We start from the raw sequence: 22,571 nt of genomic DNA, 5'->3' as shown, positions 1-22,571 counted from the left end.
ATCCTTTTATTAAGGAGATCTGTTCTGTGAAGTTTGAATTCAGTCAAAGGGCTGCACTTGAGGACCTAGAGGGTCACATGTGACCTCGAGGCTACAGGTTCTCCACTCATGACAGGATTTTCCATCATGAGTCTTTTGGAATTGTCTTAAATCATTGTATTACTGAGAAGAGCTAAGTCTATCAAAGTTGATCATCACACAATGTTTCTGTTAATGTGTACAATGTTCTCCTGGTTCTACTTGCTTCACTCAGCATCAGTTCATGTAAGTCTTTCCAGGTTTTTCTGAAATCCATCTGCTCATCATTTCTTACAGCACAATAGTATTTCATTACATTCATATACCACAACTTGTTCAGCTATTCCCCAATTGATAGGCATACCCTCAATTTCCAATTCTTTGACACCACAAAAAGAACTGCTATGTTTTTGTACATGTGAGTCCTTTTCCATTTTTTATCATCTTAAGAGAAAATTCTTAATCAAACTAGTGGTAGAAAAGATCAAGTAGAAGAAAAGATGCAATTCTAGTTACATAACATTTTTAAAAAGTTTTTTTTCTTCACAAAATCAGTGTTCCTAGAATTAGAAAAGAAAATGTCAAGTGAGGAAAAAATCTTTGCATCCTATATCTCTAATAAACAAGATGTAGAGAATTGACACAAATACATAAGACAAAGAACTAACAGACAAGTGGTCAAAGAGAATTAACAATTTCAAAAAAAGAAATACAAACTTTCAACATTTATGAACATTCAGCAATTATGAAAAATGCTAACATCACTAAGTATAGGAGAAATGCAAGTAATAAGAACTCTGAAGTTTCACCGTATGCTCAGAGCATTGCCAAGGAAGATAATGGCAAAGATAGTCAGTATTAGAGGGGGTGTAGGAAAAGTCACTTTAAAATACTGTGGATAAACTATTTCAAAAAGAACTTGCAATTGTGCAACAAAAGCCAATAAACTTTATATTCTTTTGTCCTGTGAATTCACTACTGGGCAAATACCCTAGCAACAGCAAAGACAGAAAGGTTCCATGTATACTACAAAATTCATGATAGTGTTTTTGGCAGTAGTAAAGAACTGAAAACAATTTGGGTTTCCATCAACTGGTGAAAGGCTGAACAAATTTTGACATAGGAATTTTAGGGAGGATGAAAGTAAGGAATTCAGAAAAACATGGGAAGATCTATGAACTGAGATAGAGCAGAACAAGCAGAATGTGGAGAATAGACACAATGACTACAATAATATCAATGTAAACAGCACTGCAAGGAATCCAAACTAAATTTCTATGACCAATCTAAGTTTCAGAGAACAGATAATGGAACATACCTTTCTCTTGGTAGGAAGGTAGAGAGCTATGGGTGCAGAATGTTGTGTGTATAGCTGGACAGTTATTTTATTGGTCGGTTTTGCTTATCTGTTTTTCTTTGTTACAAAGAATGGTTCTGTTTGGGGAGTTAATATTTTGGAAAATTACATGGTATAGAAAACAAAAAGTATCAAGAAATTTTTTTAAAAAATGCTATGCTTTATTTGGAACTGTGCTCAAAGGGCAATCAAACTGTGCATATCCTTTGACTCAGCAATACCACTAGGTCTGTATCCCAAATAGATCATAAAAAAGGGAAAAGAACCTACATGTACAAAAATATTTATAGCAGCTCTTTTTTATGGTGGCAAAGAACTGGAAATTGAGGGGATGCTCTTCAACTGGGGAATAGCTGAACAGCTTGTGGTATATGAATGTAATGGAATACTCTTGTGCTATAAGAAATGATGAACAAGTGGATTTCATAAAAAAACCTGGAAAGATTTACATGAGCTGATGCTGAGTGAAATGAGCAGAACCAGGAGAACATTGTACACAGTAATGACAACATTGTACGATGATCATCTATGATAGACTTAGCTCTTCTCAACAATACAATGATCCAAGACAATTCCAAGACTCATGATGAAAAATGCTATCCACATCCAGAGAAAGAACTATAGAGTCTGAACGCAGATCAAAACATAGTATGTTCACTTTTTTGTGTTTTTTGTTTTTTTTCCCATAGTTTTTCTTTTTTGTTCTATTTCTACATTCACAACTTGACCAATGTGGAAATACATTGAACTCTGCATGATAGCCTCTATCAGATTGCTTGCTGTCTTGGGGAGGAAAGGGGGCAGGTGAGAAAGGGAGAAAAATTTGAAACTCAAAATCTCATAAAAAACAAATGTTGAAAACTATATGTGTAATTAGAAAAAAATAAAATGCTATTTACAAAGAAAAATAAAATGCTGTGCTTCCTTAACTTTTGTCAATCTTTCTAATATTTTCCTTTTTGTTTGTCATTTTCCCAGGTGATAGATACATATGCTCGCATTATGATCCACAAAGATATTATAACAAGCAACAGGGTCATATAGATTTCTTGTCAGTGGGTTATCTTCAAAGATGATTTTTGCCTTTTATGTTGGAAATAATTTAATTTGAGGTCACTGCCATTTTCTCACTGTACATTTGTGTTATTCTCATAATCCTCTTTGGTCCTTAAATAGTATGCCCTCTCCCTGAAAATTCTTCCTTTGTAATAGACACAAGTCAAAGGGTATTCTCAAGTTCCCACATCTTAGTACATTTTATTCTTTATTAGCTTAATTCACACTGCTCAGAACTTGACGTTTTTGAAAGTACCTTGGACAGCAAATTCCTATTCTTAGTCTGGAGTGTGTACCTGTGCCAGTGGTGAAGTTCACATTCCTTATGAAGTGTCCCCCTTGTAGATGTATAGTAGATGAAGGTCAAAGCTTTTCCAACAGGAATTCTTAAATTGTTTTCTCCAGATAGCACATTAACACACGTTGGTCAGATTTACTTGTTTTTTCTTTTAAAAGGTTCTTTGCCTCATGATTCATTTAGTATTGAATCACCTTTTGCCCTTGGTAGGCAAATAAAAGGTCTCAACAGAGCTCATGCTTCTCATTACTACATTGCTGTGGCTTTTGGGTTTGATTCTGGGGACAGGTTGGAAGAGTACCCTTGTTTTCAATGTCAGGATTCAAATGCGTGTGAATGCATGATGTATAAAAGTATCCCACAGTTTCAAAGCTATAGCATGATCTCTCCCAGCAGTATTCTGATGACAATAACTCTTAATTGATTTCTTTGTTTTAATAAGATGCTGAACAAGTAGTGTGATATTTACTGTATATAAATCCTAGAACATTCATTGCTTTGCACCAGTAATAGCTCAATAAATGGTTGTTGTGCATCATGAGCCTACCACAGATGACTTTTTTTTTCTTGTCCCAATTTTCAACCTATCACATCCTAGAAAATGAGCTGCTGCCTCAGGAGATAGTGGCTTCCCCCATTAGGAAGTCTTCATAGGTTGGATGACCACCTGTTGGGTGTGTTATTGGGGGTGCCTGTTCAAGTATGGTTTGGTCTAGAATAGGGGTTCTTAATCTCTTTTTGTCATAGACCCCTTAGGCAATCTGGGGAATCTTATGGACCCTTCTCAGAAAAATGTTTTGAAATTCATTAAATAACATCCTTAAGATTACAAAATAAACCAATTATATTGAAATACAGTTGCCAAAATATTTTTTTTAAAAAGTTCTTAGACCTCAAGAATCCCTGGTGTACATGGTCTCCTACTTTCCTTCCAACTCTGAGACGCTGTTATTTTCAAAACGCGTTTAATACTCTGTGATGATGTCCCCTGCCTTTGCCCATAATTTAATACTTTCACTCAGGACTTTTATTTTCCCCTCACATTGTGTAGTGGTTTAAGTTTTGAAAATACTTTGTGTATATTATCTCATCTGAGATTCTCAATCACCCTGTAGGAGGTCCTATCATTAATCCCATTTTAACAATGAAAAAACTGAGGCTTAGAAAAGTTAAGTGACAACCCAGGATTGTGAGGATAGTAAGTATTTGAGGCAAAATTCAAACCTCATTCTTCTTGACTCTAAGCTCAGTTCCCAATTTAATTCAATTTAATATTGAATATTATTTATTATTATATTACTTAATAGTATTCTTAATAATATATATTATTATTATATATTATATAAATATAAATATTTATTAAGTGCCTACTATGGGCTAGGCTCCATGGTGGGTGCTTGAGAAATGGATGAAAAATAAAACAGTTGTTATTTTGAGGGAATTTATATTCTACTTATAGGGACAGGGTGGGGGGACCTCCTTGTAGGGGGAGGGGAGAACTTTCCTGAGGTTTTCTTGGGCTTCTGTGAGCTACAGCTTAGTCCAATTTTGGAGATACTATCTAAGAGTCAGAAGGTCATAAATCAACATGTGTACATTAAGTACCTCCTACTATACTAAGCACTGGAAAATTATAAAGATTTTAGAACTGTAAGAGAACTTAGAGCTCATTTAGTCCAATCTCCTCATTTTAAAGTGAGGAAACTGAGGCTTAGAGAAGTGTAGTGATTTACCCAGGGTCACACAAGTAAGTGGCAAAACTGGGATTCAGACCTGAGTCTTTTCCCTCCAAAACCAATATTCTTTCTACCCCAACACAGTGCTTCCTCTTCAGCTCCCCGTGTGCTGTTTCTTTCTAAGTTACCATATCACTCCCAATCTCTTCCAAATATATACTATTTTTCTATTGCCTTGTGACATTTCTTGTGCTGAACTATCACCTCTTATTTTATCCTTAAGCTTTCTATGCCCTTGTATCCTGTCTCCTTGACTGTACTGTAAACGTGGATAGGGCAGGGACCAAGCCTTCTGGTTCTTTGTGTCCACCATAGCAACAAGCACAGGTCTTCACACAGGGAGAAAGCTCAATTATTATTTGTTGATTGATTTCTGAATGCTGCTGTCCAGTCGTCCAAGACTAGTCTGTTTTAGCTAGCTCCTCTCCTGAGCGAAGTACAGTAATCAGTATTCACTGTCTGGTTCCTCTCTGCCTCTTTCCTCTGGCTCAGACCAGACAACAATGTAGGCCTAGTTTTCTTGAGTCTCCAGGCAAGTCTCTTTGATCCTTCAGTTTATACTCCCATCTATCTGTGTGACCATTGGCAAGTCTTTTAATCCTGATGGGTCTCAGGAAGTTAACTTCATGGAAGTTAAATGACTTTCCCAACATAATAGAGGGTAGCAAGTAAATCCAGAACCGTGTCAGATTTCTAAAAGAATGACCCAATGGGCCATTGGCAATATTAGAGAAGCCAGATCAGAAGGGATGAAGGCTAGAAAGATACAAGATGGAAATGAATCAATTAATCAATCATTCAATTAACACATGTTTGTTATGTGCCCAGCACTGTGTTAGGCCCTGGGAAAACAAAGACAAAAGTGAAATAAAGCTTGCCCTTAGGGATTTTATATTTTAGGGTGGGGCCATGCATATACATAGTTTTGCAGAGTTTTTTGGGGGGCATGTATGTGGGGAAACTAATTTGTGATTTCATGTATTTGGGAAACTCTTTGCATTAATTGAAATTAGTACCTGTGGTTCAGTTTATTATCTTAGTTGTCTGGGGTGGGGGGAGCTAAAAGGGGGGAGGCTAAAAGATTAAGTGAATTACCCAAGGTCACTGCCTAAATGTTTTAGAGGCAGGATTTGAGATCAGGGCTTCCTTACTCTTATGCCATGGCCACCATATATTACTGTCTCTCTCTCTGACTTTTTTCCTTCCTTCCTCCCTCCCTCTCTGTCTCTCTATATCTATTTATCCACACTCAGAAAATACATATTTTTTTTTCAGGCAAAAACAAGGTTTATTAAAAATCTGCCATATTGGCCAGACTCTTAAGGAATCTGAACATTTGTATGCTTATATTGACAAGTGGACTGGATTGAATCTCAGCCATTGGCCAGATTTTAAGAATCTGAGCACCTTAATGGCCACCAAGATGGAGCTTATATACAGAAAGACTGTGGGAGGGATCTAGGAGTGGCCAGTAAGCTAGGGTGACTGTCAGTTAATAGAATGCCAGGGACCTTGACCACATGGCCAAGGGAGAATGGAGTCTAGATAGGATTAAGGGTGGGAAGTGGCCAGGGGCAATCCCGATGTAACAGACAATGAAGGTTGGGCTGAATCAGACGTAACAGAATTGGGAGATTGGGCATAACCCAGTGAAAGTAACCACAATGAAAGGCCAGTTGAGGGGATTACTGGGATGATGCCTCAGGTGAATGTAGTAGACTTGACCATGTAGGAAAAGAAGAAAACTCCAAGGACAGTTTTTTTGGGGGGGCAGGGGAGTTTCCAGGGCCCTATCCCCATCATTCCCCCCTCAAACAAATGAGACCCAAATTCTTTTGGGGTAAGAAGCAAAGGTCTCAACTTCTGAAACTGCTTCCTGCTGGCAAGCAACATAGAGCTGTCCCTGCCTTGAGGGGGTCCCAAAGAGGAGTTTGACTGGAATTGAGCACAGGCTGCATTCAGGGGACAATGGGGGGACATTGACTGGTACTCATAGAAAATATTTACACATATATGTACATATATATGTGTGTGTATGTGTCTATATGGAAAAAAATGATATAATAAATAAAGATGATGGTGGATATGGAGAAGGCACCAGCAGCTGGGCATAGCTAGAATCACAGTTGCTGTCAAGGAAAAGTTAGAGACATAAGTACTTTTTAAAATCATTAAGAATTTAATTACAATCATTTTTATATAATTCTCACCTCACAATGAGATAATGTGGACTAGCAGATAGAGAGCTGACCTTAGAGTAGCAAAGACATGAGTTCCGGTTCCAAGCTAGTCATTTAATCTCTCATTGGCCCAAGAAAATCTCCAAGATGAAATGGGAGATAAGGTGCTGACCTCTATTGATAGAGGTGAGTACCTCACTTGGTAGGTAGCTCCTTATACTAAAGAAATCACAGTTCTAGTTTCTGAATGGAGGCAGGAAAACCCAAGTTCAAATATGTCCTCAGATACTTTCTAGCCGTGTGACCTTAGGCAAGTCACTGAACCTCTATTTTTTTCTCAGTTTCCTCATCTATAAAATGGAGATAATAGTAGAACCTACATCCTAAGGTTATCGTGTACATCAAATGAGATGTAAAATGCTTTGCATAGTGCCTGGCACATAGTAAGTGCTATGTAAAAGTTTTATCATCATCATTTCACAGTGGGAAAGGAGATTAGTGGCCAATTAGTTGAACATGAACTTGAAGAATTCCCTCCAAATTATTCCCATTTAGCTCCAGCTGGCCTCCTAAAGAGCTCCTTCACCTGACTTTTCCAGTTACAATTGCTCTGATCGAAGACACAAGACTGGGGTCTCTTGTCACTGCACAATGGTGGAAAATTAAATTCTGTGTCCCTGAGTTTAATGCTTCAACTATCTGGTTGCAAAACAGTTTATGACATAACCCTTATCATTCTCAGATGCAGGATGATGGGAAAGAAGATAGAAAATGGAATTATTAGTGTCTGTCTCTTCCTGATGGATGAATGAGTGATTGCTATTGCTACCCAGGAGATTGGACACACACAATGAGATCATCCTGGTGGATGAAAAACAGATGCTACATTTATAGCATCCAGGGGGAAAAACACACCAAGAAAACAAGGTCTAAAAGAAGCAGCTCTCTCAAAGTTTTTAATCACAAACAAATGCACATGAGCTAGTATGAAGGAAGACATATTAGAAAATGGAACATTTTGTAGCAATCTAACCATCTGCCTGCTAGGTTTCAGGTGAGGATAGTGCTTTGAAAACTGCAAGGCTATAAATGAGTTACTCTAAACTGCTCAAATACAGAATGATGGAAATATAGCTAGGAAGTGAAAAGATATATGGGTTTAAGAAGATTCCAAACTCCATACAAGACATCAGTGCATTGCAGCAAGCCGTAACGCTAATATCATAGTGGGCTGTATCAGTAGAAGTACAGCATCCAGACCAAGAAAGTTGATACCCTGCCCTGATCTGACCATGGCTGCAGTATTCTGTTCAATTTCAGGTGCCACATTTCTGAAGGGGTAATCACAAATTTACACACTTCCAGAGGGAAAACAGTGAAACAGTTTCCTGAAACAGCATCTATGGAGGCTCCACAGAAAGAATTTGGGATATTTGTTATGTCCTAGGGGAGAGATGCTAACAATGTTTAGATATATGAAGGGGTGTCTTATGGAAGGAGAAAACTTGATCTGTTTGGGCCTAGAGGACAGAATTAGAAACAATGTGATAGATTTTACAGAAATGCAGATTTTGGCTGGATTGTAGTGTTTTTTTTTTTTTTAAACATTGCATTGGTTCTGACTACTATAGGAGAAGGTTGTGGGAGGAGTAGGGGAAGAGAAGGACTTCAACTAAATCAGAAAAAAGGAAATTGTGAAAATAATTTGGAGGGATTTGGACTTGTGAAAGCTAGGGATTAAACCCGAGGAGGCAAAATTTGGAAGAAATTGGAGGAAATTTGTAGAACAATCTCTGTGTTCAGATTCTATTTCTGGTTTCTGTTAGAACAGGTTAAGAGGGAAATCACAGGGTTAAGGAGGATTAAGGAGGACTAAGTAGTAGCAAAATATAAGTAGAAGATTCAAGGAATAGGTAGTTGTCAAAGTAAGAAAAGGTAAATGTGACAAATTAAAGGGGAAAACATTGGCAGAGTGTAAAACAGATAGGAAGTTAATATAAGGAGTTGTTTAGAGTAAGAAAATAAAATTGGGCTGGATTGTCAAATTATCAAGAGATAGTAATTGACTATAAAGACTTTAGAGAGGAGCTAAGAGATGTAGTGTAAAAATTGACAAGTAATTAAACCTGAAAATTTTAACCAGTAGGAAGAGCTGGAAGAAATTTGTGGTGACTTGTATTAAACATGCAATAGTTGTATTTTGAATAGGACAAAATTTCTGTTCTCTGTTCTGAATATAGGCTTGTCTTTCTCTGTGAGAGAGTGAAATGACTTGAGGTATGTCTTACCACCCTCCCTTATTAGGGACAATCAAAGATCACTAAAGGAAAAGGAAGCAGAACTTCAATGGGAAATAGGCCTCTGAAGTAGAGTTGGAGAGAAAACCCAATTAAGAGGTGAGAGAGTGGAAGGGTGCTACACAGAGGAAAAGTCTAACTCCTCCTCTTACTGGTTAGTTATGTTCCTAGAGCATGGCTATATCTTCCCCTCAGGGTTCTAGGGGTATTCTTGAAGAGTTTGGGGGGTGGTCTTTATTGTGCCATTGACTTGAGCTCCTTTTCTGATCCTTGCTGCAACAGGACATTGCATCTCGGGATTGATTGCTGGACTGGGTGTCACTGGTGTCTTGCTAGACTTGGCTGCTGGCAAATTTTGTCATGGGCTCTTATTTCTGTACAGGAGTCTGGCAGATCCTTCAAGCATATTGTGGGCTCCTCACCTTGCATGACCACTAGCAAACTCTAGTACTGAACTCTGACCTTTTGAAGCTCACATGGTCACAACTATCTCCAATATCCATTGCCTAATAACAGAAAAGAATAGACATAATATGGTAGAAGCAATAGCAGGATCAGGGCTCATAGACCTCATTCAGACCAAGGTCTAAAGCCTCTCTCACCACCCAGAGACTTAGAGAATACTTTCTTTCAGTCAAAACATGGAAAAGAAACTGAGTTGACCCTGTGGATGTCTTTTGTATGCACCCCTAGTTCTGAATCAAAAGTCAGTAAGCAAATTGGAAACAATCATAAAATCCTTTTGCACATTGTGGAGTGGAGAGCAGGATGCTTGATTACTTATGCAAGGAATCAGGCTCACCGAATGTCCATGTAGATCACCTGTGCTTGTTCTCAGGAATGAGTGCTTCTCCACCAGCCCTTTATTATAGAAGGAAAAGGACAACAGTGTGCTTAGAATTTCAGAAAAGATAGAATACCTCTCCTGAAGAGGAGGGAGCTGGATGCATCGAAGAGGAAATAGCTACTAGGGAATGATGTAGTTGAGTTCTAGAAATGATGAATCAAGTAAGAAATCACCTAGTAAAGGTCGGAGGAAAAATCATACAGTCGTATTGGTTGCTAATTACCTGCTTAGGAGCTCTAAGTTAGTTATTTGTCAGCCTGAAAACAAAAGTAGAGAAGTCTGTTGTCTTCCTGGGGCATGTATCCAAATCTATCAATGGAACAACACTGCTAAGTCCAGAGGGGATTGTGATAATTTCCTTTCCACTAAAGGGTTCCTACTGCCCTGAATCCATGATGGTGCAGTTGAAACAGTTCTCTAGAGTCAGCGAACCTTGCTTCAAATCATGCTTCTGGTGCTTACTACTTATGTGAGGGTGGATAAGTCACTTAAATTTCCTGGGCCTTAGTTTCCTTAACTGCAAAATGAGAGGTTGGATCAGACAGACTTTAATGTCTCTTCCAGCTCTAGTTTAAGGCCCTGTGCCCCACTTGTGTGGTATGGACTGGGGAGCTTTGCCTCCAGTGAAGGGAATTAGACTCCCTTTTATCATTCTTTGGCTTGTTTTATGCCCCATCCTATACCCAAGGGGAAAAAAATATCACAAAGGTTTAGGTTTTGGTTCATGTCTAGGATATCCCCAAAGGGGAGAGAGGAAAGTGCAAATGTATCAGATATGGGATAATTATTTATGATTAATTTATTCTTGTATTATAATTATAATAATGTATTTGTTATTTTATTATAATTATTTCTATTAATAAAATAAATGTTGACCACAAAACACAAGTATATTGACAGAAACACTTAGAACAGATTCAGATACTTAGTTTATAACTACTATTATACTCTCTCTCCTTTTTTTTAATTTTTGGGCAATTGGAGTTAAGTGACTTGCCCAGGGTCATACAGCTAGTAAGTGTCAAGTGTTTGGTCTGAGGCTGGATTTGAACTCAGGTCCTCCTGACTTCAGGGCCGTTGCTCTATCCACTGTGTCACCTAGCTGCCCCTATTATACTCCTTTCAAGAGGTTGATAGATAAGATTCATCATAATACAAAATGATTTATGGGACTATTCAATAGGCATTCCAATCCACATTTCACTTCAACTCTGCATAGTCCCCCACATAGGAAATATCTTCAAGCAAGCTCAGTTAGGAATTGGATTCATGCTCCTGCCAGTGGCCATCTTCCTCAAGAAGTGCTGGAGTATTTGCTAGAGAACTCTTTTCTCCCTGCCACCAGTCCTGAGTTCAACCAAAGGACTCATAATCTCATAGGATCAAACATTTAGAACGGGAAATTAACTTAGAAAGCCAATAAATCAAACCTGATTTTTTTATATGGCCTCTAATTCAAAAGGTGGCCTCCCAATCTGGCCTTGTTCATCTTGGAATTGGTGTTCACTCACCTAAGATTAGAAAAGAGCAATCCCAAAAAACGCAGCCTCAGATCCAGGATCAGGCTCACCTATGCCTTGGCTGTCATATCCTCATGACTATGCAACAACCAGGGTTAGAACTAGAATATTGCCCTTCTTTTCCACTTCATGAGAAGCAACTTGAAACTGTCTTGATGTGTTCTGCAGCCAGGAAATGAAGGGAATGATAGGGGCTGTCACCTCCTTTCTAAAGTTCCGCTGAGTCATCTGTTCTTTCTATTAGGTGGCCAATAAGGGGATAATTTCATCAGCTCAAAGTACAGCTGAGTCGCACAATTCTGAAAGAAGCTAGGAGCTCGTCATCCCTAAAGCACCCAAGTACTTGAATAGTGTATGTGGTCAGCTAGATTCAGGAAGGGTAGCTTTGCGTATGACCTGTTCAACCACTGGTGACACAGGATATAATAGGCATGCTCCCCAGACTTACAAAAATGTATAATTACTACTACTTTCTATTGATCCATGTGGATACAAATGATACTTCTAGAAGGAACATAAATAATATCGCCAAAGATGACAAAGTCTTGGACAAGACCCTGAAGACCATTGAAGCGCATGTTGTGTTTTCCTTTCTGTTGCTGATTGGAACCAAGGGATGCAGAAGAGAAAAGTTGATTTGTGAAGTGAACAAATGTCTCTTAAGGTATGTCTAAGAATGAGGTTTGGGAGGCAGGTAGGTGGGACAGTGGATAGAGCACCAGTCCTGGAATCAGGAGGACCTGAGTTCAAATCCAGACACTTGACACTTACTAGCTGTGTGACCCTGGGCAAGTCACTTAACCCCATTGCCTAGCAAAAAACAAACAAAAAAGAATAATGTTTTGAGGCAGCTAGGTGTGATCCTGGGCAAGTCACTTAACCCCAATTGCCTAAAAAAAAAAGAATGGGGTTTGGACTTCTAGACAATGGCTTAAAATATCGAGATGACAGACTCCTGGCCAGGGATGGAGAATACCTAACAAAGGTTATAAATAGTATAATTGCTTTGTATTACACACATACACACACATACACACACACACAAATATGAGATATGTGTGTGTGTCTATATACACACATTCACACATTTGTAGACATCTAGCTGAAAGCACAGTGGTCACTCATGGGCCTGACCTCACTGCTGATCAGCCCAGAAGCTTTGCCTCACTCCATTTGTAATGTGGGCCACTTCACCCTTCCTTAGGCACCCCAGTGCTCTCTAGCAGCTCACCATCTTGGTACCAACATGGGTACCCCATTGGCTTTAGCTTTACTGGAGCTCCAAATTGCTGAACTCAAGCAATCCACTAGCTTTAGGGTCCTTTAGTAGCAGGAATTGCAGGCTTGTGACTCCATGCCTCATATGGCTTTAAAATCTAATCTAAAGAGGTTTAAACTAAGAAAGGATGGAGGAGAGAGAAAACTGCCTGTGTATATCCAACAAGTTATATGAGTATAAGTTAGAAAGTAATTATAATGAAGGAATAATACCAGTTATTACATGCAGAAGTTTGTATATGAAAAAATCCAAGAAAGGAACCAGTTATAAAACCCTTGTTGACCTCAAATGTCTATACACAAATGCCTAAGTTTAGGCAAAATTAAACCAAAACAAAACTAGAAGTCATAAGGCAAGGAGACAAATTTGACAGATTTGACCACATAGGTATCATTGAGTTTTGGAGAATGAAACCCATACCTGGAATTGCTCTGGATGGGTATACCTTATTTAAAAAAGAAATGTGATAAACAAAAGTATAGTTGAGTGAGGTGGCACTGTATAGTACGGAAGAGATGCTCATGTGAGGAAAGCCAGGAACAAGTTGGGGGAAATAAGATAGGGAGAATTTAAGTGAAGTTTAGTGGAAGGAAAAATAAATCATTTTATCATCAGATTATATTAGAGACCACTTGAATAGACAGAAGAAATAGACAAGGAATTAGGGAAACAGATAACGAGCCTGGAACAGAGGCATGGAACAAGAGGAACAGAGGGACTTCTTGTTACCCAAACATCTACTGGATTTCTCTCTCTACCAAGAGCAAAATGACTCCTAAATTCCTGACTTCCCATAATGATAATTTCATCCTTCAAATGATGGTGGAACCAACAAGGGAAAGTTCTGTTCTAAATTTGATGTTCACTTATAGGGAGGAATTGGTTATTGGAGTAGAAATGATAGAAACCTCTGTGAGTGGAGAGGGGGGAGAATTATTATTACCTCCTATAGTTTATAGTATTAGAGAGGGAATTTCAACCTAGTCTGACATCACCTGATTGTTGTGTTTGTTCAATTACTTTAGTAGTGTCTAACTCTTTGTGATTCCATTTGGGGTTTTCTTGGCAAAGATACTGGAGTGGTTTGCCATTTTACTGCTCATTTCACGGATGAGGGAGTGAGGCAAACAGGGTAAAGTGACTTGCCCACTAGTAAGTGACTGAGGCCAGTTTTGAACTTGGGAAGATGAGTCTTTCTGACTTCAGGCCTGGCACTGCACCACCTAGCTGCCCCGTGTACACATCTTAGATTTGGGGAAAACAGATTTCAAACGGTTCAGAGGAAACAAAGGTGGATTCTGATGGACTACATTTTTACAGGGAAAATCAACCCTTATATTCTGAAGATACAAAGGGAAACAATTCCAATGTGAAGGGAAAAAAAGGGAGGTGTCTGGAGAGTCATGGATGCACACCCTTAATTTAGATTTTTTTTTAAAAAAATGTATGCAGAGGGTAGATGTAAGGGTGGGTAACAAAGAATGAATATAAGAACATGTCATGGTCTTATAAGAAACAGTGCCAGTGCTAAAGTGAAGGATCAGTTGATACTGGCATGGGGAGCAAAGGGCAACAAAAAGAGTTAAGCTATTGGGAGAAAAATGTGTATCAATGAAGGCATAGAACTGATGTTTAGAGTGAATGGGACATTGCTAACTGATGACAGAGAGTTGATGGAGCAGCTCAATTCTTATTTTGCTTCTGTTTTCTCAGTCAAGAATGATTTTTGCAGGGGAGACAACAGAATCAAACTGAAAATAGAGAGTTGATACCTAAGATAAGGAAGGAGAGAGTAAGAGAACACCAACTTATCCTTGATGAATTTAAGTCATCAGGCCATGATGAAAAAATCATTGGTACTGAAAGAACTGGCAGATGTGACCACTGGGCCACTATGGTGATGTTTGAAAGATTATGGAAAATAGGAGAGATATTGAAGGACTGTAGAAGGGCACGTGTCATAGTTTTCAAAAAAGGAAAGAAGATAGGGTTCATGAACTACCTGGCCAGGGAGCTTGACTTTGATTCCTAGGAAAATTCTATAGCAGAAATTTAAAAGGATGGTTAGTAAACATCTAGAAGTGATTGCAAAGGGAAAATATGGTTTCATGCAGAACAGGTGATATCAGAGTAACTTTCTTTAATTTTTAATAGGGCTACTAAACTAGAAAAGTTTGGGAATCTGTAGAAATAGTTGACCTAGATTTCAGCAAAGCATTTGCAAATGTACCTTATGTTATTTTTGTGGAAAAAACAGTGAGATATAGTCTATATCTAGGTAATACAATTAGACTGATTTGGAACTAGATGAATGACTGAATTCAAAGAATAGTCCTTAATGGTTCAACTTCAGCCTGGAAGTAGTTGTCCAGTGGAATGACCAGGGATCTATGCTTGGCCATGTGCTGTTTCATATTTTTATCAATGACTTGAACAAAGGCATTAGAATGGAATAAATGAAACTAAGCTAAGAGGGAGGGCTAACACACTGGATGACAGTCAGGATCCAAAAGGAATCTGTCCCAATCATGACCCTAACCAGATGAAAATGTAACTAGGAAATACTTAACAAAATAAATAAAAAATGCTAAAACATAGATAATAATGCATTTAAAAACTAAGTCAATATGAGACCCACAGAATCTTATGAATGGGGGCTTGTGCATGGCTCCTATTTCTATTTGAATTTGATGTCATTGGGCTAGAGCTTTGAGCCAAATTGAATAATAAATTATTCAATAAGAAATAAATTGATGATAAATTATTCAATAATAAATTCTATAAATTAAAAATAAAGTAAAAAGCATTTAAAAAATTGAAATTCAATAGAGAGAAATGTAAAGTCACAAAACAACCAGCTAGGGAATGTTTGCTTACTTAGTTCAAGAAATAAACTGCGTAGGTACAAGATAGGGGAGGCATGATTGGAAAATGGTTTGGAAAAGATTGAGGGATGCAAGCAGCCAACAAGTTCAAAGTGAGTAAGAAGTATGGTGTAGCAGCCAAGAAAGCCAAGGCACTTTGGAACTGTATTATAAAATTCATAGCTTTCAAGATTAAAGATTTGGTAATCCCTCTCTACTCTGCCCAGGTCATACCAAATCTAGAGTATCACATTCAGTTCTGGGGACCAGACTTTTAGAAGGACATTGATAAACTAGATAGTATCCACAGAGGGGAAAGAAGGATGGTGAAGGGCCTTGTATCCATGTCATATGAAGATCAATAGAAGGAGCTGGGGGTATATAGCCTGGGGAAGAGAAGGCTCAGGAAAGACATGGCAGCCATTTTTAGATACTGGAAAAGAGGTCATGTGGAAGATGGGCTTGATTTGCACTGCTTGGCCCCGTAGGAAAGAACCAGGAACAGTGAATGGAAGTTACAAAGAGCCAAGTTTAGGCTTGATGTTAGGGAGAATGTTCTAACAATTGAACTGAACAAAATAGGAATGTCTGATTCTTTTACCATTACCCTGTCTAAGACGATAAGTTCATTGAGTGTGTAGTTGTGTCAGACCTAGAATTTGCATCTTCCTAAGTACCTAGCATGTGCTCTGTCCACAGTAGGTACTTGATAAATCTAGGTTGTACAGAGGGAAATTGGCCATAACCCTAGATTCATCTTTGTCTAGTGCTTAAGAGCATTCATAGACTTGGGTCTAGAGATACCTGCTGAGTATGCTACAGTCCTTCAAGGTAAATATTCACTTTAAACTCCAGCAATAACTCTGGATTACATAGACATTATGTCTTTTCCTTCTGCATAAAATATATTAGCTGAGTGACTTTCTAAATTGTCTAAATGAACTGATATTTACAGGCTTTCCACTGTACTTTTATATTGTGTAGAAGTAGTCTCAGGATAAATCTAATTTCTTATATCATTAAAGGTTAGCAAGTTCAGCTAGCACATCTAGATAAGCCAGCTGTAAGACTCTGTTATCAGAGACCAGCAGGGTGTAGTAGAAAGGCTGATGGATTTGAAGGGAGAGGACATGGGTTCAAATCTAGCCCTATCACTTACTACCTTCGACTAGTCACTTATAATTGATCTCATCCTCAGTTTTGTCTGTTAATGAAGTGGACTAGAGCTTTCGAAGTTTCCTTCCTACTCAAAACCTGCGATCCTATGATCTTCCCTAGATAAGAACAATTACAAGAGAAAGAGAGACAGGCCTCAGTTTCCTGTGAACATATGTCATCTCTGTGAAAGGGATTAAGGAGTGACTGACCAGGCTTTCTGCAGCTGGTGTGGGTGACATGGTAATAACCACAGTCAAAAAGGGAAAACCAGAGCCCTGAAAGAAGCTTCATCCAGCAGCAGTAATATGGCAATTGAAGTCATATCACAGAAAAGATGGTTTTGTTGTTCAGTCATTTCACTCTTATCTGACTCTTTATGATCTCATCTGGAGTTTTCCTGGCAAAGATACTGGAGTGTTTTTTTTTTAACAGATTTTACAGATGAGGAAACTGAGGCAAACAGGGTTAAGTGACTTCCCCAGGGTCGCAGAGCTATTAAGTGTTTGAGGCCAGTTTGAGCTCTGGTCTTCCAGACTCTGGGCCCGGTACTCTGCCCACTGAACCATCTAGGTGCCATAGCTATATTCCTATGTTTGGAAGACAATGTAGGGGTCATAGTAAACAATAAGGACAAGATGCAAAATGGGGCCTGTCATCAAGGAAGGTACTGACTTATGGTCTAGGAGTGCATCTAATGCCAGCAGCATTGCTTGATGCTCCTAAAGAAGAATTTGTAAAAAACACCTCATTAAAGTGTCTGCCTCTCAAAAAGAAAAAAAAATGTGAGACCTATCCACTTTAGTTTTGTTTCTTGATGCTAGATACAAACCCTTGCCATACTTACAAATTATTTCTCACACAATTTCAATTATTTCCACTGGAAGAGGTGAATTGTTTTATTCTGAAACATCAAGCCTTCTGTATGTTCTCTTCTTGGTTACTTTCTTAGGTCCAGTTGGATTCTAAGCCTCTTTGTCTGTTCAACCTCTTACAATGATAAATGTTACTATACCTGACCCTTATAAAAGCCTTAAGGCTTACGGAGTATTTCACACAATAATGATAGCTTACATTTCTATAGTACTGTAAGATTTGTAAAGCCTTAATATATACTGTCTCATTTCAGATAGGTTCTGTTAATTTCCCCACTTGACAGATAGTGAAACTGAGGCTCAGAAATGTTAAGTGGCAGAGGGAGGATTCAAACCCAGATTTCTACCGTCTTTGAATCCAATATTCACAAAGATTGCAGAGGGTCTTAAAATTTTGGGTTAAATAATTTTAATTTTTATTACTTTAATTTAACAAATATCTGCTAAGAGCTTGCTATGTGCCGGGTTCTTTGTTAGATGCTAGGGTTACAAAACCAAAATGAAACAGTTCCTGCCTTCAAGGACGGCAACATGTATATGCTTAAGGAAAGAGTGATACTATTCCAAGAGGTAGATTTTACTAATAATTATAAATTATTTGTGCCTTTCTCATATGAGCTGTCTCTCCCACCCTCCCTCTCTCATTTTCTCCTCTTCCCCTCTCTCTGTCCCTCTCCCTCTCCTCTGTCTCTGTCTCTCTTTTTCTCCTCCCTTCTCCTCTTTCTCCTCTCTCTACCTCCTCTTCCTTTCCCCTTGCTCTCTTCTTCTCCCTCTGCCTCTCTCTCTTTCCCCCTCTCACCCTGATTTGATTTGATTTTGTTTTATTATCTGATAGGAAATCACAATCAGGAAGTAGCAAAGGTGGTGTTTTGTTTAAGTGCTTTAATGAGACTTGGGCGTTCGTATACTTATTAAATTAGCTTATTGACTAATTAAATTATGTGACACAGTGGATAAAGTGTTGAACATGGAGTCAGAAAGACTGGATTTCAATCCTGCCTCAGGTATCTACTACTTGTATGGTCCTGGGCAAGTCACTTAACATCCCTCAGTCTTATTTTCCTCATCTATAAAATGGGGATAATAATAGGAATTGCTTCACAGGGTTGTTGTGAGGATCAGATGAAATAGTGTATGAGTAGCGGGATCTAGCAAATGGACATTGTGGCTCATATGGAGTTGGGGGAGCCTGCTTTTGGGAGAGTAATGATGACATGGAATAGGAATGCTTCAGACAGACTATGGAGAACACATGGATATTCTGTCACTGGATTTGGTTAGGAAGGATAGCCTCATTCGACTTGGCTGTGTTGCCAAAACTGGAAGTACCTTACAAAGACTTGAGTTAGGCTCAGCCTAGTCTCTTTGGCCCTTTTATTTTCTGTTATATTGAAACTTCTAAAATCACCATTGACTTCCTAATCACCAAATCAATGACTTTTCTCCCTCCAGTCTTCATTCTCCTTGACATCTCTGCAGTTTAATTAGTTTTTTTATTCAGTTCTCAGAAAAGAAATTTCCCTTCCTTCCCTATGATCTTGTAATCCAATTACATTTAATGTTTAGTAGTTACGTGTGTTTGTTACTCCCTATTGAGTAATTAAGCCCAAAACTGGCAAGTCACATCCCCCTTACCTTCTTATGCAAAGAACATCTCTTTGCAGGGCCATGAAGCCAAGAAGAGGGTCAAGAAACAATCATTTGTGCTTGGAAGTTGAGGCTAGAAAATTTAAGTTAAAAATGCAAATCAGCTGCAGATATTGTTTGAATGTATTAGATAATTATCATAAATGCACCTAAGTCTCAATTTACTTCATGGCAAATTCTCAGTGGGGGATAGAATCATCAGGACAAGTGGAAATCCACAGATCTTTCAAAAATCATGGTAAGGTTAGGGAACAAGGATTTTTGATATCACAGGTAAGGGCAAACAGGGATCTTACTGGCATTTCAGGCCACAATTTCATTTTCCTCCCCAACATAACTCTTATTAAAGCTGTGGACAAGGAATAAATATTTAAACAGCCACTCCTTGTCTTCTCCTTCCAGTTACTGGTGATACATCTTAAAGCCAGGCATTGGCAGAAGAGTGAAGGAGGAACAAGGATCTTGGATGATTTTCAAGGGGAGAGGGAGATCCAGAATGAAAATGGTACCATGGTGGAAGGGGAGAGAGCACAGTGGAGTGTTAAGTTAGAGAAAAAAAATACAAGTAGATTAGTGTATGTAGCTGATCACCTGAAAGGAAGTAAAATATAAGATGACTGGAAAGGTAAGAAGGGGCCAGGCTGTGAATGATTTTCAATGCCAGAGGATTTGATGGCAATAATGGGGAGTCATTGGAGTTTATTGAGGAATAGTGGTGGTGACATGGTCAGAACTAGAGTAAAGCAACTATTACTTTGGCAGTTGAGCAGAAGGTAGATTGGAATGGAAAGAGACTTGAGGCACAGAGACCAAATTAGAAAGCCTAATTGTAATAGCTCAGGCAAGAATTGATGAAAGGTTGCACTAGAGTGGTGGCTGTATGAGTGGAAAGAAGGGAATGTATGTGAGGGATGTTGTGACATTAGAAATGACTAAACTTTGCAACAGGCTGGCCACGTGAACCAAGTAAGAATGAGAAGGCAAGAAAGACATCAAGAGTTTTAGCTTGAGGGACTAAAAAGATGGTGGTACCCTAGTCAGTAATAAGAAAGTTGGGAAATGGGGAGGATCTGGGGAAAGATGATGAGTTTTATTTTGAACATGTTAACTTTGAGATGCCTGTAGGATTGAGATGTTCAAAAGGCAGTTGGTGATGCTAGATTAGATCTCAGAAGAGCATAGGATGGTTATATAGATTTGGGAATCATTTGCATGGAGATAACTAAACCTATGGGAGCTGATGAGATCACTAAGTGAAGTAGGACAGAAGGAGAAGAAAGGAGGGCCCAGAAGAGAGCACTGGGGGCACCCATGGTTACTGGGTGTGACATAGATGAAGATCCTGCAAGTGATACTAAGAAAAAGTGGTCCAATAGTCAGGAAATATACTTTACTAACTACTTGACTTTCAAGCTCAAAAGTGTTTGCAGTTGTGGGAAAAATGCTATACAAGACATTTGAATCAACATATATTAGGATGTGGCAGGCAGAAATTTCAATCTTAAGCTTCATTACAAGAGGCATAGAGTCTAGGACTAGGAAGGTGAGAGTCTCTTTGCTTTGGTCAGACCACAGCTGATATTTGGAAGAGGGAAATTAGAAAACTAAGAAGCATAGAAGGAATAGTTGAAGTGATTAGAATGATTCATTAGGTTAAGAGAGGGATAAAGGGACACATCAAAGCTATCTTTTATAGTAGAATATAAGCTCCTTGAGGTCAGGAACTCTCTCCTTTTTGTTTTTATAGCCTCATCACACTTAGCACAGTGGATTATACACAGTAGATACTCAATAAATGTTTGTTGAATAGAGTTGAATCACTCCAGAAGTCAGAACCAAGATCACTGTGATACAGATTAGCCATCTTGGACCTTCCCTGTTGGGGGAAGGGGAACATATCAGTGGAACACCCAAAAATCACTGATGAATTGATTAAAAATGGCCTTTAAGGACAAAACAAACTTCATCAATCCAAGTTTGTGTTCTTAAATGGCTTACTTATGATTAATATTGTGCAGGAATGGGGTGTTACTCTAGATTGGTGCATTTGTAAAGTGTTCTATAATATCTTATTTACAAAATACTGAGTGTTTTTGAGTCCATGGGCCCATCTTACCAGTCTATAGTCTTGGCCAGAGCTGGCCCGTTCTTGGTTAGATAAATGTTACTGAGTATCCCAGGATAAGGGTAAAGAGAGTCCTATGGTTGTTTCCCCTGTCATTGGACATGTATACTGGCTATATCCTCTCTTTTTTGATATCGATAAACTGTACTTAGGTAAATTCTCTAAGAATTAGTAGTATCTTTTTTCCTTGAATCCTTAACCAATCTGCAACATAATGAGTGAAAATTGTAGACAGGCAAATTTTGATTTAGTATAAGAAAGAGCTTTCTAACAATTAGACCTTTCCATTAAAGGAAAGAGCTGCCTTATGAGTAGTGAGCTCCCCATCACAAGAAGGTATTTGAGGAGAGGCTGGATACTGTCTGTCAAGGGATGCTATGGTAGACATTTTTACATTGGGTATGGGGTTAGACCAGGGATGGGGAACCTGCAGTCTCGAGGCCACATGTGGCCCTCTAGGTCCTCAAGTGCAGCCCCTTGACTGAATACAAACTTCACAGAACAAATGTCCTTAATAAAAGGATTTGTTCTGTAAAATTTGGACTCAGTCAAAAGGCTGCACCCAAGGACCTTGAGGTTGCAGGTTCCCACTCCTAGGTTAGACCTTCAAGCCTCTTTCTAGCTTTCAGCTCCTATGATTTTATTGGTACAAAACCTGGGTCTCCCTATTTTAGTACACAGCCTGAATGCCAACTCATAGGTCTCTGCCTCAGACTCCCTCCTTCCTGCTTGTAACAATCCATTTCTTTTTCTTGATATTTCTGTGAAGATTTAATTTTCCTCAGATTTGGTCTCTGGATCTCTGTCAGGGGCTCAAAAAGTAGTGAAGAGTTTTTTGGACCTGGTTTCTTCCCTCTGTCTAGTGGTCTTATTCTGATGCCCATATCTTGAATTTGTCCATGTTAAATAGTTAGCAGATTGTGACAGCTGTTGAATAGAGCAGTGAGAGTGCTTATAAATTTAGTAATGTGGTTTTAACTCTCCAGGGGAAAAATCTCTCTTTTCTGAATTCAGTGGCAGAAAACACATAGCAATTTATTTTCAGAGGCTCAATATTACTGATTCTTGGTTTGGTTCTCTACATATTTTTCCAGTTAAACTTTCAACATTGTCTTAAATGACTTCAAAGGATTTGTTGGTGCCACCCCAATAAACATGCTTTGTAAGTAGAATAAGACCAATTAGTGCGGAAATAAAATAAATCTACTCCCAGATCACCTTGATCAATTCCTTGCTAAATTCCTACTTTTGTGCCAAATTTTAAATGATGTGTGTGTATAAGTGTGTGTGTATGTGTTCCAAGTGTCTGTCAGAGAA

This window comes from Vombatus ursinus, unplaced genomic scaffold (assembly GCF_900497805.2).
Source record: "Vombatus ursinus unplaced genomic scaffold, bare-nosed wombat genome assembly UNPS02009205.1, whole genome shotgun sequence".
NCBI lineage: Eukaryota > Metazoa > Chordata > Mammalia > Diprotodontia > Vombatidae > Vombatus > Vombatus ursinus.
The sequence above is the reverse complement of the archived record's forward strand: the minus strand, read 5'-3'. Positions refer to the sequence as shown.